A 16,535-nucleotide genomic window follows, 5' to 3' on the forward strand; every position below is an offset into this window, starting at 1 on the left:
CAAAGATGGGTAAATTGTGGCCTTGAAGGATGCTCTTGGATAGCAAAGATGATCAAATAGGCTTTGGCTTTCAAGGGGCGATTGATTTGTGTTACGGATCAGAAGGTCCCTGGACAAATCCAAGATACCCCAGCCTGACTCCACTGATTCAGGTATCCTTAACTGGTTAACAGTTTACAACATTAAAAGTCGCCTGAAATGACCAAGCCTACAAATGATGTCATGTGTAGATAATCCCATGGCAGTAGGAAACTTTTAATCTATGAATCCTTGGACCAATATTAAAATGACATCCATTTAGAACACACCTGTTGTCAGTTGCTAGCATTTACCTGTGGGGGTGCCCCTGCTGGGCTTGCTTTGCAGTACCTTTAACCTGCAGTGAATCGGGCTCTTCTTAAATTTTTGTAAATTTCAAAGCTTTACCAATGTAGTACCTAATACATTTCAACTTTACATAGAGCACAAACTGGGCTTTCATAATATGGCTGATGTAAGTATGTTAGATTCATGTGTGACTTTTAAGCTTATGTCAGCACACATACACGAAAAATAGAATTTTGAACTCTAGCAGAAAAAACAGTGAAAATGGAGAATAAACAAACCTTGCAGATTGTTTTGAACACAGGACTGAGTTCATGAAAGTCTTGGGTGTGGGCCCATAGAAAATAGCTAAATTATAACACTCAGAAAGACCTTTTATTTGGAGTAAAGTGACTGATGTGCCTAACTTTTTCAACAGAGCCTCTGTTTCCCTGAATAATCAATGACTATTTATGAATATGTAAGACCTATTGACACCTGGCTCAGGTGACACCAGGTTTCCCAGGACTCCTATTGATGTCTCAGCTGTTCGCACCTATACATTCAGATTCCTCCTACAAAAACAGGGTACACTGAGGCCAGGTTTTGTTGAGAGAAACAAAAATAAAGCATGGTTTCTGAAATTTTCATTGGAATGTAATGCTTTTAGAACGTTTGCTAAAAGGCATATTCACAACCACATTGAAGCCATTCACAGGTAACTATGTTGTTTTTCTGGGGTACTATTATATTATTTGCTTTAAATTTTGTCTCCTTAGCAAAAGTTTCCACTGTTTATGACTGGAAATAAAGCTGTTCATATCGTGCTATTTTTTTGGGGGTGATCTGAGTATATGATGACTGGAATACAGCTGCTCACATCAAGCGCATGCTTTCACTTTTATTTAGCTGCTTATTTAGTGAGTATATATTTGTGCTATGTTGTCTTTCTGTGGTTCTATTATTGATTTTACATTTTGTCTGCTTAGCAAAAGTTGCCACGGTTTATGACTGAAATAAAGCTGTTCACATCGTGCACGCTTTTCTGACTTTCTGACAGCTTTATTTCAGTCATTATATACTCAGATCACAAAGAGTGGAAGATTTTTTTGGTTTGTTTCTTCATTCAAGCCCTTTTTTTCTGTTAGACACGGGCATGCATTAGCACATCACTCCCCACAAACAACACAGCAATTAGCATTTACTTCCATCTGAATAGAGTCGCTTACATAAATCCTGCATGTGAATGGAGCGCTAAGTGCGGGGCGGGCTCCGTGAGTGTGGAGACAAGAATTTGACATACTTTGCTTTTTTTAACATTAATTTAATAACAAACATTTATTTGGCAATAACCTTTTTGGAAAGACAACCGTCACCGCTTGTGTGCATGTTTTTTCTGGGTTGCTACAATATAATTTCATTTACAAAACACTTTCAAAGTGAAAGTGATTGGCATCGCTGATAATGCCGCCGACCCCAGAGGGTTAAATCGCCAATCCTGTCCATCTGACTGAGGTCAGAAAGGTGTTGTGCGGTTTTGTCAATGTCTAGCAACTCACACATGCTCTGGAAGACCTCCGATTCAAAATTGGTGCCTTGGTCACTATGGAGTGTAATTGAGCCCCATAACGGCAGACCGATGTGCATGTGCGACACCAAAGTGAAACATCTTTCTCGCATTTGGTACCAACAATATCTGGTCCCCAACCGAGACAGTGTTCGCTCCACAACCGAAATGTCCACCCACTGGCTCCTCGTGCATCTGGCGCATTACATCTTCCCAGAAAACTCGCGGCAGGATTATCTGGGGATAAAACTCAGGGCCCTCATTCAGGTACAGTCTTGCCATTGGCTTCAGTAAGCTTTTGTTGCTGGGCCATAGGGGGACACATTCTCCCAGGAAGGTCATTCATTGCCTTCCTCCATCCACCTCTTGATGGGAGTAATTTCTGGATTGGCTGTCTGAGCAGAACGCAGTTCGTCGGGTAGTCCACCCAGAGAATGGAAGGGTACTGGCAGTAATGGCAGGTTGTACTACCCCACTGGACAAGACTCTGGGGTAACGGCTGCAGGTTCATCATGTATAGGTTTGCCATCAAGGTCACACTGGACCGCTTGGTGGCAGAGCTGAGGGCTACTCAAGGTGGGATTCTTAAGGTTACATGGGCAAGTTGGACAGCATGGCCTCAGAGAGAGCACATCAGCATTTTTGTGACAGTGCCCGGGTGATGAACAACTTTGAAGTCATATTACCCAAGCTTCTCGAGCCAGAAGCCTCTCTGGCCAAATGTCCCTCTGGTTCTCTCATCCTCAGGAGCCAGTGTAAGGTACTATGGTCTGTGTGTACAGTGAAGGATCTGCCCAGCAGGTACTGATGAAAATGTGCTGTGAACTCCACCACAGCTAAAAGTTCTCTCACGCTGTGCACTAATTCTGCTCAGTTGGCGCCAGTCTCCGACTCCCATATGCTAGTACATGTTCTTCCCTTGCTGTAATTGAGAAAGCACAGTTCTGATTCCTAAATTGCTAGCATCTGTGTCCAGAACAAGATCACCACTGTCCATAGGGTAGCCAAGGATGGGGTGGTAGTGAGCAGCTTCTTTAACTCATCAAATGCCTGTTGGCTCAGGGGTCCAGTGAAATCGGGCATGTTTCCTCAACAGGTTGTGAAGGGGCTTTGCAACTGCAGCAAAATCTTTGACAAACCGCCTGTAGTAGGATGCGAGACTCCACAAACTGTGGCTATTCTCGAATTTTCTGCACCTTCTCTGGGTCGGCGGCTATACCATGCTCTGAGACGACGTGGGCTAAGGTAGACTACCTGGCGGCAGAAGAGACAAAATTTGGCGGGTTTCAGCTTTCAGGTTCGCTGGCGCAGCCTTTGAAGACCTGTGCCAGCCGCTGAGCATTTCCTTTACATTCCTGCCCAGGACGATGATGTCGCCTCACGATACCAGGCAGATTTCACTGCCTTCCAGCCAAGACACGGTCCATTAATCACTGGAACGCCGCAGGAGCATTGCAAAGGCCAAACGGCGTGATGTTCCACTCAAACAGTTCCTTCCTGCTGTAGAACGCTGCCTGTCTCACCTGTGGGGTCAACTCCACTTGCCAGTACCCGGAAGCAAGGTCCAATGTGCTAAACCATTTTGCCGTGACAGTGTGTCTAGTGTGTCTTGGATTCTTGGGAGTGGATAGACGCTTTTACAGTGCGCTCGCTTAGTGCCCTGTAGTCTACACATAGTCGGCACGCTTGATCTTTCTTTCGCACCATTACAATGGGTGAAGCCCAGCTGCTATTACTTTGGGAGGCTAAACCAGCATCTAGACTCTGTTGATCTGCTCATCGGCACTTTGTTGTTTTTCAAATGCCATTCAATGCGGTTGTTGCTTTCACAGGCTTAACCAGGCTGGATTTAATGTCATGTTGGTACATGCCATCTTCAGTATATATTGCAATAAAAAGACTACTGATGGCTCAGTAACAATGAGGAAATCTCCAGAACTAAGGACTGAGTTTTAGGCTTTGCAGGATATAAGAATTAGACTCACATGCTTTGTCACTTCTGTTGTAATGGAGTATATCTATGTAATTTAACACTGCATTGTTTTGTCGCTTCATTTTATATGCCATGTATACTTTCATTTGTTTGTATTAAAGCTTTACACAGGAAACCTGCTCTCCACATAACATTATCTCTACAGATGGTATAACCACAACAGACCAGTCACTAGAACTGCCTTATTTATCAGTGCATCATTTGTTTTCTGCTCTTGTGCACAGTGTTCAGTGGGAGAAAGTTCAATTCAATTCAGTTTTCTTTATTTAATCCCTGATATGACAGAAAGTATATCATGTGAATTGATAGATTTTTTAAATCCAATACAGTTTAAATGTTGAGATTTATGGCTGTTTTCAACAATTGTTTCCTGTTTGGTTTTACTTTTTTTACAGTTACTATTGAATAAATTATTGCTTTTCATTTAGAAATGTTATTGTTTATATATAAAAATACAAAAACAACTGTGCAGCATTTCAGATAGAAATACATTGGGAATTATAAATCCATCACACACTACTGTAAATATTAGATCTAATATAAAACAATTAATACAGAACATCTGTGTGGATGTCTAGAAAATAATGAACCATGTCAAGTGTATATACATGTATACATATGAATATATAAAGGGATGTAATTTCTTTACAGTTTATATGATTTATTGTAACAAATGTTTATTTATCTATTTAGACAGTCATTATGCATGTAAACACAACTGCATGTTACTTTGCTGCATGTGAGCTAAGGCAATGTCCTTTTTACAAAACACGGAGTCATGATTGAGTATGATTGTATAAACAGATGAAATGGATGAAAAGAAAACTCTCAGTGGAATTTGCTTTCCGCTTGTTTTATGATCATATTTGACCTGATTATAATACTAGTACTGTGGATTTATTGACAACATATTTTCATCAGCCAACATTTTTAGGCTGCAGTTGGAGGACACTAAGCAGCTTCTTATATTGTTTATGGGGTAGAGAGGGTTTGTATGTACTTATACATGATTATACATACATAGCTATAACTGATGTTAGTAGGTCATTTATATTATTCATTACTTTATTTTTAATATTAAATAAAATGTTTTTTGCAACAGTGAATGTAATATAAATCTGTCATTTATATAAGAGAGCTCTGAACTGACAAAACAATGCTACTTATCCACCCTGTTATAACAGCTGTTATTAATATCAATAAGTCCATATTAACATGACATACTAATTTCCATTTGAATGTTTTTAAGTGATTCATATTGTATGTGTATATTCATGTTTAAACAAGATACAGACAAATACATCTGAAATGTATTTATGTGTTTAAACAGTTTAATAAGAGAAGCTCTGAGGAAGCATACTACAGAATATATGAGCACTTGTGTGGAAAAGAATTGTGTGTAATAGAGAAAATGTATTCAGTCATGGCTGTTGTGTACATTCACATTGTATTATCTGACTGCAAATGAGTGAGAAAAGATCAAAAATAACTGTGATTATTCAGTTATAGTGGAATAATGTTGTATTGTGTTGGTGACTGAGTTCACTACAGTGTTGTGATGATCTGTATAAAGTTATGCTCCAACAGCATCACTTCCTGGGTGTGTCCTTCTAGAGACGTGTAAAGTTCAGCACATACAGCACTATTATACAGAATCCTCACAGAGCTGTGTTCAGAAATGGCTCAACTATACTACTTACTGTACATAGTGAGATACATACCACTGATTCTCACTCTAGTTACAGGTAATTTTCATCAATTCATCAATTTACTATTGGAATTAACCAAATTCATGATCTATAGAATTAATGTAATTTAATGTCTTGCATTATTTTTGGGGTATGTTGGGTATTACACCCAACATATCAGTTTTGATATATGTATTATATCTTTATTAATATTCTCCTGTATAACAGGCAGTTTTGCAGATAAAATTTGGCCGAAAGATGAAGATGCCAATATTGTCATGAAGGAAACAGACACTGTTACTCTGAGATGTTCATATCAATCAAGCAGTGATAACATTTGGCTTTACTGGTACAAACAATATCCTAACAGCGCACCACAGTTTTTACTGCTTAAAGGAGCGAGGTCAAGAGATAATGAAGAGCACAACCCCTCTGGCTCTCGATTCAATGCAGAAACATCCCGAGACTCTACTGAACTTACTATCAAACATCTGCAGATCTCAGATTCTGCACTCTATCACTGTGCTCTTCTAGTAGTAGCACAGTGATACAGAGTCACTGAGAGACTGTACAAAAACCTATGAAATAATTCATTTGAAGTTTAACGTTTAATATCAAAGATACTTCCTTTACCAACTTATCAGTTAACCACAGACAAAAAAGACATTTGTGGTAACATATGCAGCTGAAAAAGAGAAAATAATAAAGAGGCACTGTGTCACTTGTTGCTGGTGTGTACTGTTTTATATTCATTGTACTCTTTGCTGGCCAGTTTGTCCCATGTTTCATTTAAATTATATATATTATATTTATTTACATGTATAAAAACAAACAAAGATTTGTCGTCAACAATTCACAACATTCAGAAGTGTCTAAATCAAGAGGTGTAGTATAATCTAGTGAAGAAAAATATTTTCTAAGTTATCATAAAATAACATTGTCAATCGCTTCAGTGTGATGCAGTAATTACAACTAAAACATTACATCTAAAATAAACCCTGGCATCACTCTGCCCCCTGGTGAGACATATTCTGATCAACAGTGTCAGCTGCAGGAAGTGTGGAGCTCCACAGGCTATGACAGTAAACTCCTTCAGCTTTATCTTTCAGCAGATTACCATCTCTATCATGCTGATCTTTAATCTTTTACTGTTAATGCTTCTTCTAGGTATGTTCACCTTAATATTAGTTCTTATGACCAAGTTGGGACATGAAGTGTGAGAAATAGCACAGGTTTATATACACTATATTGCCAAAAGTATTCGCTCACCCATCCAAATAATCAGAATCAGGTGTTCCAATCACTTCCATGGCCACAGGTGTATAAAATCAAGCACCTAGGCATGCAGACTGTTTTTACAAACATTTGTGAAAGAATGGGTCGCTCTCAGGAGCTCAGTGAATTCCAGCGTGGAACTGTGATAGGATGCCACCTGTGCAACAAATCCAGTCGTGAAATTTCCTCGCTCCTAAATATTCCACAGTCAACTGTCAGCTGTATTATAAGAATGTGGAAGTGTTTGGGAAAGACAGCAACTCAGCCACAAAGTGGTAGGCCACGTAAACTGATCGGAGCGGGGGTCAGCGGTTGCTGAGGCGCATAGTGCGAAGAGGTCGCCAACTTTCTGCAGAGTCAATCGCTACAGCCCTCCAAACTTCATGTGGCCTTCAGATTAGCTCACGAACAGTGCGCAGAGAGCTTCATGGAATGGGTTTCCATGGCCGAGCAGCTGCATCCAAGTCATACATCACCAAGTGCAATGCAAAGCGTCGGATGCAGTGGTGTAAAGCCCGCCGCCACTGGACTCTAGAGCAGTGGAGACGCGTTCTCTGGAGTGACGAATTGCGCTTCTCCATCTGGCAATCTGATGGATGAGTCTGGGTTTGGCGGTTGCCAGGAGAACGGTACTTGTCTGACTGCATTGTGCCAAGTGTAAGTTTGGTGGAGGGGGGATTATGGTGTGGGGTTGTTTTTCAGGAGCTGGGCTTGGCCCCTTAGTTCCAGTGAAAGGAACTCTGAATGCTTCAGCATACCAAGACATTTTGGACAATTCCATGCTCCCAACTTTGTGGGAACAGTTTGGAGCTGGCCCCTTCCTCTTCCAACATGACTGTGCACCAGTGCACAAAGCAAGGTCCATAAAGACATGGATGACAGAGTCTGGTGTGGATGAACTTGACTGGCCTGCACAGAGTCCTGACCTCAACCCGATAGAACACCTTTTGGATGAATCAGAGCGGAGACTGAGAGCCAGGCCTTCTCGTCCAACATCAGTGTGTGACCTCACAAATGCGCTTTCTGGAAGAATGGTCAAAAATTCCCATAAACACACTCCTAACCCTTGTGGACAGCCTTCCCAGAAGAGTTGAAGCTGATATAGCTGCAAAGGGTGGACCGACATCATATTGAACCCTATGCATTAGGAATGGGATGTCACTTGGGAAGTTCATATGTGAGTCAAGGCAGGTGAGCGAATACTTTTGGCAATATAGTGTATATAGGAGGTAGAACAGAACATGTATGTGATGCCCCAGAGTTAACAGGAATGAGTCACAACACAGCAGTGAGTTAAGGTGATATATTGTGATGTAGTGATATGTACAGCACAGTGAACTGGGAAGACTTCAGGGTGGACCAAGACCACCCTGTGGTCATATAAATAACAAATAACAAATAACTAAACAGAAACAAACTGGAGATTAGCTATCTGACCTAAATAAAAAGAAAAAAGAAAGAAATGAACATCTCCAACAAAAATGACAGTCATAGCCCTCGTGCCAGTGAATACATACAATGTCTCAATATTTACATGTGCAAAGAAAGATTATATACACAAGGCAGCAACGATTAACAAGAAGCAGATCAAACTTGTAGTCAAGGCAGGCAAAGGTCAAAATCAGAACAGTAAAACACAACACTGAATCTCAACACACACGCAAGCACAACACACCAAGTGAGCATTGAAGTTGGGGTTACTGGCTTCCATCCCAGCCTTGGCAGAAGTGTTAACTGCTGGAGCTGAAGCAGTAAGGAGGGCTAGAGTACAGAGGGGGACCAACCTGAAGGACTAAACACATATAAGACAGAATATACAACACAACCTCACAGGATGTAACACTTCATATTAGTTCCAAGATGTTTTCATATTTCATTTACTTATTAAAAAAAATCTTTTCTCTTTTTAGCACAGGGAGCACATCAATTCAAATGACTGAGTAGATTATATGCATTTTGGTGAGAGGCTTCATGTGGATTAGACTTGACCTACTGACCTATTTATAAGATGGGACATTTAGCCAACAGAACATAATTCCCAGGCTGTGACACAGATATGTTAATATGACGAATTACAATTTGCATTAATATGTGTATCATTGCATAACTAAAATCCACAAAGGATTCATTCATTAATCTTCAGTAAACACCTGAGCAGGATCAAGGTGATGGTGATAGGGTCACTGTCACTATATTTAGTAAAAATCAGCCTTAAACAACATTCAATAAATTCTATTATGAAAATTCATGTGACAGAGCTGACATGACTATGAGTAAGTAAAAGTGGGTGGAGCTAGATGTGGTAAGATACAGTTTAGAAAGTTTCACGGAGATCCTGCCATTTATACCTACTGCAAGAGAGACACAACAGTCATGTTACTCTTCTTTATTTTCATAGTTGGTAAAAACATTGGTAAGTCATTTATATTATACACAAACTTTAGGTGAATGTTGTAGGAACCTGATACCTAAACATCATTCTTTTAAAAAAAAATTAACACCCTTAAGCAATGAAAGTAGAAATGTTTATGTTGTTGTAATGTTTTATAACAGGTGCTGTTGACAGCAGCATTACACCAGACCAAACCATCATATCTTCAAGTGAAGGCAGCAACATCACACTGACCTGCAAATATGATGATTCAGCTGAATATTTCCACTGGTATCGACAAAAACCTCAATCAGAACCAGAGTTTCTGCTGCTGACTTCTAAATACACAGATGGTGTCACTAAATCTAAACACGACCCAAGAATATCCACCAAAGTTCTTAAAAATGAGAAGAAAGTAGATCTGGAGATCTTTCCTGCTGCAGTATCAGACTCTGCACTGTACTACTGCACCATGGAGCCCACAGTGACACAAAACTCAAACAGACTGTACAAAAAGTCAAGCTGCATGTTTTTCCTCAGCAGGGGGAGATGTATACCTGTTTCATTCAAATACAGGTTTCTTTCTTATTTCTCAGACTCTGGTGTTGATTTGAATTTCAACAATGATCCTCTTATGTTGGGAATGCTTATTGGTTGAATAATCAGAGAACAAATCCTTTAAAAATAAATCTTTAATCGGAAAGATTTATTTCTGCTGAAGTTCATGCTGTTATTCCCCTGATGTAATAATAAGAAGGTAACACAAATTCAATAGCAATACATATTTAAATAATTTAAGATACTGAGTTTTAATGTAACACTACTGAACTGAAGACTTCACTCTTCATTATTTGGCAGTTTATAAAATAGCACTTGATCCAGCACTGATATTAGCCAGTCAGCTTTCTCAGGCAGCTGTGTGCTCCTTCTGTCTGTTAGTGTTGGTGTTGCATGTTATTTGTGATCAGTCAAGAGCTGACAGCACAAGATAGCAAACTAGTTAAAACACAAGGCCTTGTTGAACAGAAAAGACTTCTCTGCTCTAAACCCTTTGAGCAGACAGAAAGATATTCAGGCAAAAATATCTCACTAAATCACAAGTTGTGGTTGAAATGGAAATGGTTGCTCCACTCCAGACTCTCACTGTGCTGCCACATGTTCACTCAGTCTCCACAGCACTAAGTGCAGTTCTCATAGCCAGTGGTGGCAGCTTTTAGCCCACTGACTTTAGCTAGCTTAGTAAATGACAGTGTAAAGTTCACATGGTGTTAGAGTCCTGTGACACAGCCCTGACCTCTAACTCCAAAATATGTATAATGGGTGTAGGAAAACATATTTTTAGGTCACTCAAAAATCTATTCTAACATATAGCACTATTATACAGAATCCTCTGTATACAGAGACTCAATTTAACAACTTTTTGTTAAAACTCATTTGTGAAAACATTTGCAGCTGAAGGAAATGTGGATTACTGAGCGTTTAACACAAATACATTGTTCTTCAAATGAGAGACAAAAATTCTTTGTGCAGTTGTAAAGTTTATTGCCTCTAATATAAAGGCACTACAAAGCTATAAAAAAACAAAAAAGAACATTAAGTTGATTGTTCACCTCAGAAGCATATTTGAGTTATTATAAATCCAACTATGAAAAATTGAGAAGACAGAATATAACTAGCAACATTGATACAAAAATGTGGAAGATAGTTAGCGTGCTGTCTGTTAGCTTGATGATAACATGTATTGGGAAGCGCCATAGACATGCTAACAGAAATAAGCATTGGCGTCACGACCGAATAACACGTAAAAACCAGAGAGTGAAAATGAACCATGATTCAAAAATGAATTCAGGATGTTGTTGTACTTACAAGTATATGTTTCTATGATCTAAAATAACTTTAAAGTCTGTAGTTGTGTACCGCTGACAGTTTATTGTGTCTTTCATTACAACTGTAACTCTTCACTGTTCACATACATTACTCAGATTCCTAACTGCTCACACTATTTCACACAACAGAAAATTATAGTATTAGCTATTATAAATCACACAAGCTGGCAAACTGTTAGAATATAACACATAGAGGACAAGTATTTCAATGCAAAGGAGTGGAGAGAGAGAGAGAGAGAGAGAGAGAGAGAGAGAGAGAGAGAAAGAAAGAAAGAAAGAAAGAAAGAAAGAAAGAAAGAAAGAAAGAAAGATCAATTAATATTTTTTATAAATATAAAATTTGCTAATTTATTAGTGTTACTTTTTTAACAACTATTTATTATAAGTTACTTTTCACAGAAAAACCTTTGTGACAGAGTATACTTGTTCTTCTATCATACATACTGCTGATATAATATCCTAACCCCTGCCCTGGTTACTCTTAGTGCCTAAGATAATTTCAGAGATATCATTCTGATTAAACAACACAACTGTCCACTTAACACTAAACTGTCATAAGAATAAATACTCATCTAATGTCATTTCTTTGGTACCTGCTGTGTCAGAAACACTGAAAACTGGAAACTTATCTGCAAAACTGCCTTTACTCTTCTTTCTCTTCTTCTAAAGCTATTGTGAGAACAGGAAAGTTTTATTTTTTAGATTTAAAATAGAGCTTTATTTCCTCCTTTCAGTATGTGTTTACTTAAATGTGCTCTGGACAGGTTCCCCATATGAGGCTGAATGTAAAGCCAGGATGTTTCAGTAAGAATCAACAATCTGACAACAACATTGGTGACACTGTCATGTGATGCTGTGGGGTGGAGCAATTTTGAAGCTTTATGGTGTTAACATATTAGATTACAGAAAGATCTCCACTATTTTCACTGAGCTAAGACCAGTCATCATGTTCACTGTTATATTCATGTATCTGTGGCTTTCACTAGGTGAGTTAACATTGACTTTTTGTTATTGCAGAAATATTAACTATATTATATTAAATATTAGTCTGTGTGGTGATGCAGTGTGAAAATGCAGAGTGTGGGTCTGACTTAAGTATTTCCTGTTGATTATTTAAACATTATGTTCTCTTCTCTATGACAGGTGACTCCATGGCAGATTCAATAGAGACAGATTTCCCTCATAAAGCTGTAGATGAAGGTGATGATGTTACTCTGTCCTGCACATACAAATTCAGTGGTGTTTCAGGAAACAAGTACCTGCACTGGTACAGGCAATATCCAAAATCTAAACCTGAGTTCCTTCTTTATATTGATCAAAGTGGAACTTATAATTCTGATCCTCCCCCAAGAATGTCTGTTAACGTTGATGATAAACAAGTGGATCTGATCATCTCCTCTGCTGCTGTATCAGACTCTGCTCTATACTACTGTGCTCTGAGGGCCACAGTGACAGGAAATCCAGCTGCACTGTACAAAAACTTTCACACAGTTTTGCTACATGCCCTTTTGGGGAAGTCTCTCTTTCTTTCTTTCTTTCTTTCATTCTTTCTTTCTTTCTTTCTTTCTTTCTTAAGATTTATAAAGATTTTATATTATTATAATATTTGATTATTAGTAGACAGTTCGTTCATTCATTCATTCATTCATTCATTCATTCATTCTTCTTCTATTCTTCTATAACTATTCTATTTTGGCCAGGAAACCAGAAGTTACATTAGACAGAAAGTTAAACAGAAAGGTACTCAGAGGGTCCAATTGGGACCATTTCTGAACTTCAGTGAAGCAGCTGAGGCTCTGTACAAGTTCAGGAGTTGAATAAAGTAATGTTCTGAAAATTATTATTGCCATAATTTGTGAAAAAAAAAAAAACAATCAAACAAAACCATGGCTTCTTTTTCCCAGCAGGCTTTTTTATGTGCAAATTGGGATATAGTTTTATGATTGAGTAAAAAATAAATAAATAACTAAGTTCAAACAGAAAAGACCTTGGTGTGTTAAAGTCTCTTTCCTTTCACCACAAGATGGTGGAGGCTGCTATCTTATTGTTGGACAAGTACTAGGATTCTGCTTACATCCCCCAGAGATGCTGACATTATGATTATGAATACTTTACACAATTATAAAGACTACAGCTATTCTTCAGCCTTACATAGATAATACTTTTATATATAAAAAAGTCTAGAACCAATCAGAATGTTTTAATAATCTCTGCTTGTACAATCAAGCTAATTAGTGTCATTTTCAACACATCATCAAGCCTTGAAAGGAGTTTGCTTGAATCCAGAAAGGAAACTGAACTTGTAGTAGGGCTATACATGCAATTTCTGTAAAAATGAAATGTACATGTTCACTTGCAATGGGATGTTTGTCATGAGATAATATAAATACTACACTCTTTATTTGTACACAGTTTCATGCTTAAATGAAAAATAATGATATAAAAATCCATCAATACATATGATATTGATAAAAAATGATAGATTAGAGAAAGAAAAGAGGCTGGTTTGTTCCTCACCACAGTAAAATACTCCTCAACTGTTTGTAATCCTATTTAATAAACAGGTCATTAGGTCTACACACACCTAAATTTCCATTTCCATCCTGCATTGTACCAGACTCCACTTCCCACAATGCACACTCACTTCCACATTCATTAGTTCATTTATTTTATTGAAGTATTTTTCATGCTATCAGTTTGTGTTTGTTTACCATGTGCTCAGGAAAATTTATCCATGTGGTGCTGAATGTAAAGCCAGAAAGCTTCAGTAAGAATCAACAATCTGTCAGTAACATTAGTGACACTGTCATGTGATGCTGGGGGGTGGAGCTTCATGAATGTTTATAATGTTAATATATCAGACTGCAGAAATTTTATTTTCATTTATAAGCTCATCCATCATGTTCACTGTTATATTCATGTGTCTGTGGCTTTCACTCGGTGAGTTAACATTGATTTTTGTAGATTCAGAAATTGTTTTTAATTAGATTTAATTAGTCTTATTAGTTATGTAGTATATCTGCGTAATTTAACACTGCAATGTGTGTACTTTCATTCGTTTGTGTTAAAGCTTGACACAGGAAACCTGCTCTCCACATAGCAATATCTCTACAGATGGTATAACCACTACAGAACAATTCTGGGGTTTTTTAGCAGTGACTATAACTGCCTTATTTATTAGTGCATCATTTGTTTTCTGCTCTTGTGCACAGTATTCACAGTAAAATAAAGTCAATTCAGTTTAAGTTGAACAATGGACATTGCTACAAACAAGGAGACCGATCGCGTGCGGTGCTGCGTGTGCCGCTGTCAAACCTTTATATCCTTTTATTTAGGAATAAATATTTTACAATGATAAAATAGCATGTCTGATGCAATGGTTTGTGAAGTAACAGTGTTTTTGTTCTGTGTTGTACTGGTTACTCAGTTCACTGTCACTGATATTGTTAAGTAATAATCTGTAAAAAGTTATACTACAACTGCATCACTTCCTGGGTGTGGCCTTCTAGAGACGTGTAAAGTTCAGCACATACAGCACTATTATACAGAATCCTCACAGAGCTGTGTTCAGAAATGGATCAACTATACAACTTACTGTACATAGTGAGATACATACCACTGATTCTCACTCTAGTTACAGGTAATTTTCAATCAGTTATTAATTATTACAGTGATATTTAATCAGTTAAATAATTGCATTAATTAATAAGCATGTTTGTATTAATCTAGTAATTTCTTGATTCCTTAAGTCAATATTGGAATTACAAAAAATACTTCACTGACATGTTTCTTTATATTTTTGTCACACCAGGTAGCTTTGCAGATAAAATTTGGCCAACAGATGCAAACATTGTCAGGAAAGAAGCAGAGACTGTTATTCTGAAATGTTCATATGAGGCAAGCAGTAATGGTATTTATCTTTACTGGTACAAACAATATCCTAACAGCGCACCACAGTATTTACTGTATAAAGGAGCAAGGTCAAATGAACGTTATGGGAGCACTCCTGATGATCGTCGACTAGATTCGAAAGCAAGCAGAGACGCTACTGAACTTACTATCAGAGGTCTAAAGCTCTCAGATTCTGCACTCTATCATTGTGCTCTTAGAGTAGCAGCACAGTGATACAGAGTCACTGAAAGGCTTTACAAAAACATCAACATGGTATATTAAGTTTCTCTAACCACAGAAGATGAAACAGACTCACTTTACCAACTTATCAGTTAACCACAGACACAAACAACATTTGTGAAAACATTTGCAGCTGGAGCTAATAGCCTGAAAAGAAAATGAGGGATTAACACAACTATACTTTAATTCATAAATCTACATCTACATTCATTTATTAAATCTTTCATATGTTCATGTGTTTATTCTGCATGTTCATTTGAACAGATGTGAGTTTGATCATACAGATAAAAAAAATAATAATAAAACATTAGTGACAATATTTGATTGCACATAAGGGTAATGTCTATAATCTTAAACATAATTATTTGATGGAGGGATGATGACTCTAGCCTTTTGAGCTTGTCCTCTGTTTTCTTATTTGTACTGTCATGTAAACGTTCCAACTTAAGGTGGACTGCTGACACTAAATTTCCCCTAAGTCTGAATGAGTGTGTGAATGTGTCTGTGCATTTTGTCCTGCATTAGACTGCTGTATCATCCAGGGTGTATTCCTGCATCATCCCTAGTGTTGCTGGGAGAAGCTCCAGATTCACCTGCCCAGGACAAAGCATGAATGAATGAATGAAGGTGTGTATATATAATGTATATAGACAGTTGTGGAAGTGTGACCAGGATAAAGTAGGTACTAAAAATAAACTCTGATTGAATGACCATTCATTAGGTTGCAGCTGCAGATTATGGATCTGGGGCTTGGTTTTAGTGTAGTTTTAGCACACTAAGATTTGTTAATTGTCTAGTAGATGAGAAAGAGTTGCTGTGTGAGGTAAAGCAGAGTTGTCATGAATATGAATAAATATGATGTTTATTTCAAAAGATAAACACAAACTAACTAAACACTCAGGATAACAATGTTATTATGCCCACTTGGTTTTCTTCACTATTGCTGATATTGCTAAGTCCTTTAGTTTGCAAGTTAAAAACCAAAAGAACAAGTATTTTAATTAAGTTGCTTAATAATAAATTGTTGTAAAGGTTTCTGTTCCTCTGCAGCTCTTTTTCTCTATAGACAATATTCTGTTTGTGAGACCTGTATGATTGTAATTAACACCAGTGCAATCATAGCTAATCTTACTGAATAAAATCAGATGGAAAAATATTTGAAGTGAACTGGAACAGCGATTTAGTCCAGGAACTCTATGGAACTCTGTATGGGAAGGCTATACAAAGAAATGCAAAAAATACTAAATATATACATTATATTATATTAATTATAGATCAGAAGTTTATTTATTAATGTCATTAATAAATAAATTACCTTCAA

This window comes from Hemibagrus wyckioides, unplaced genomic scaffold (assembly GCF_019097595.1).
Source record: "Hemibagrus wyckioides isolate EC202008001 unplaced genomic scaffold, SWU_Hwy_1.0 Contig1, whole genome shotgun sequence".
NCBI lineage: Eukaryota > Metazoa > Chordata > Actinopteri > Siluriformes > Bagridae > Hemibagrus > Hemibagrus wyckioides.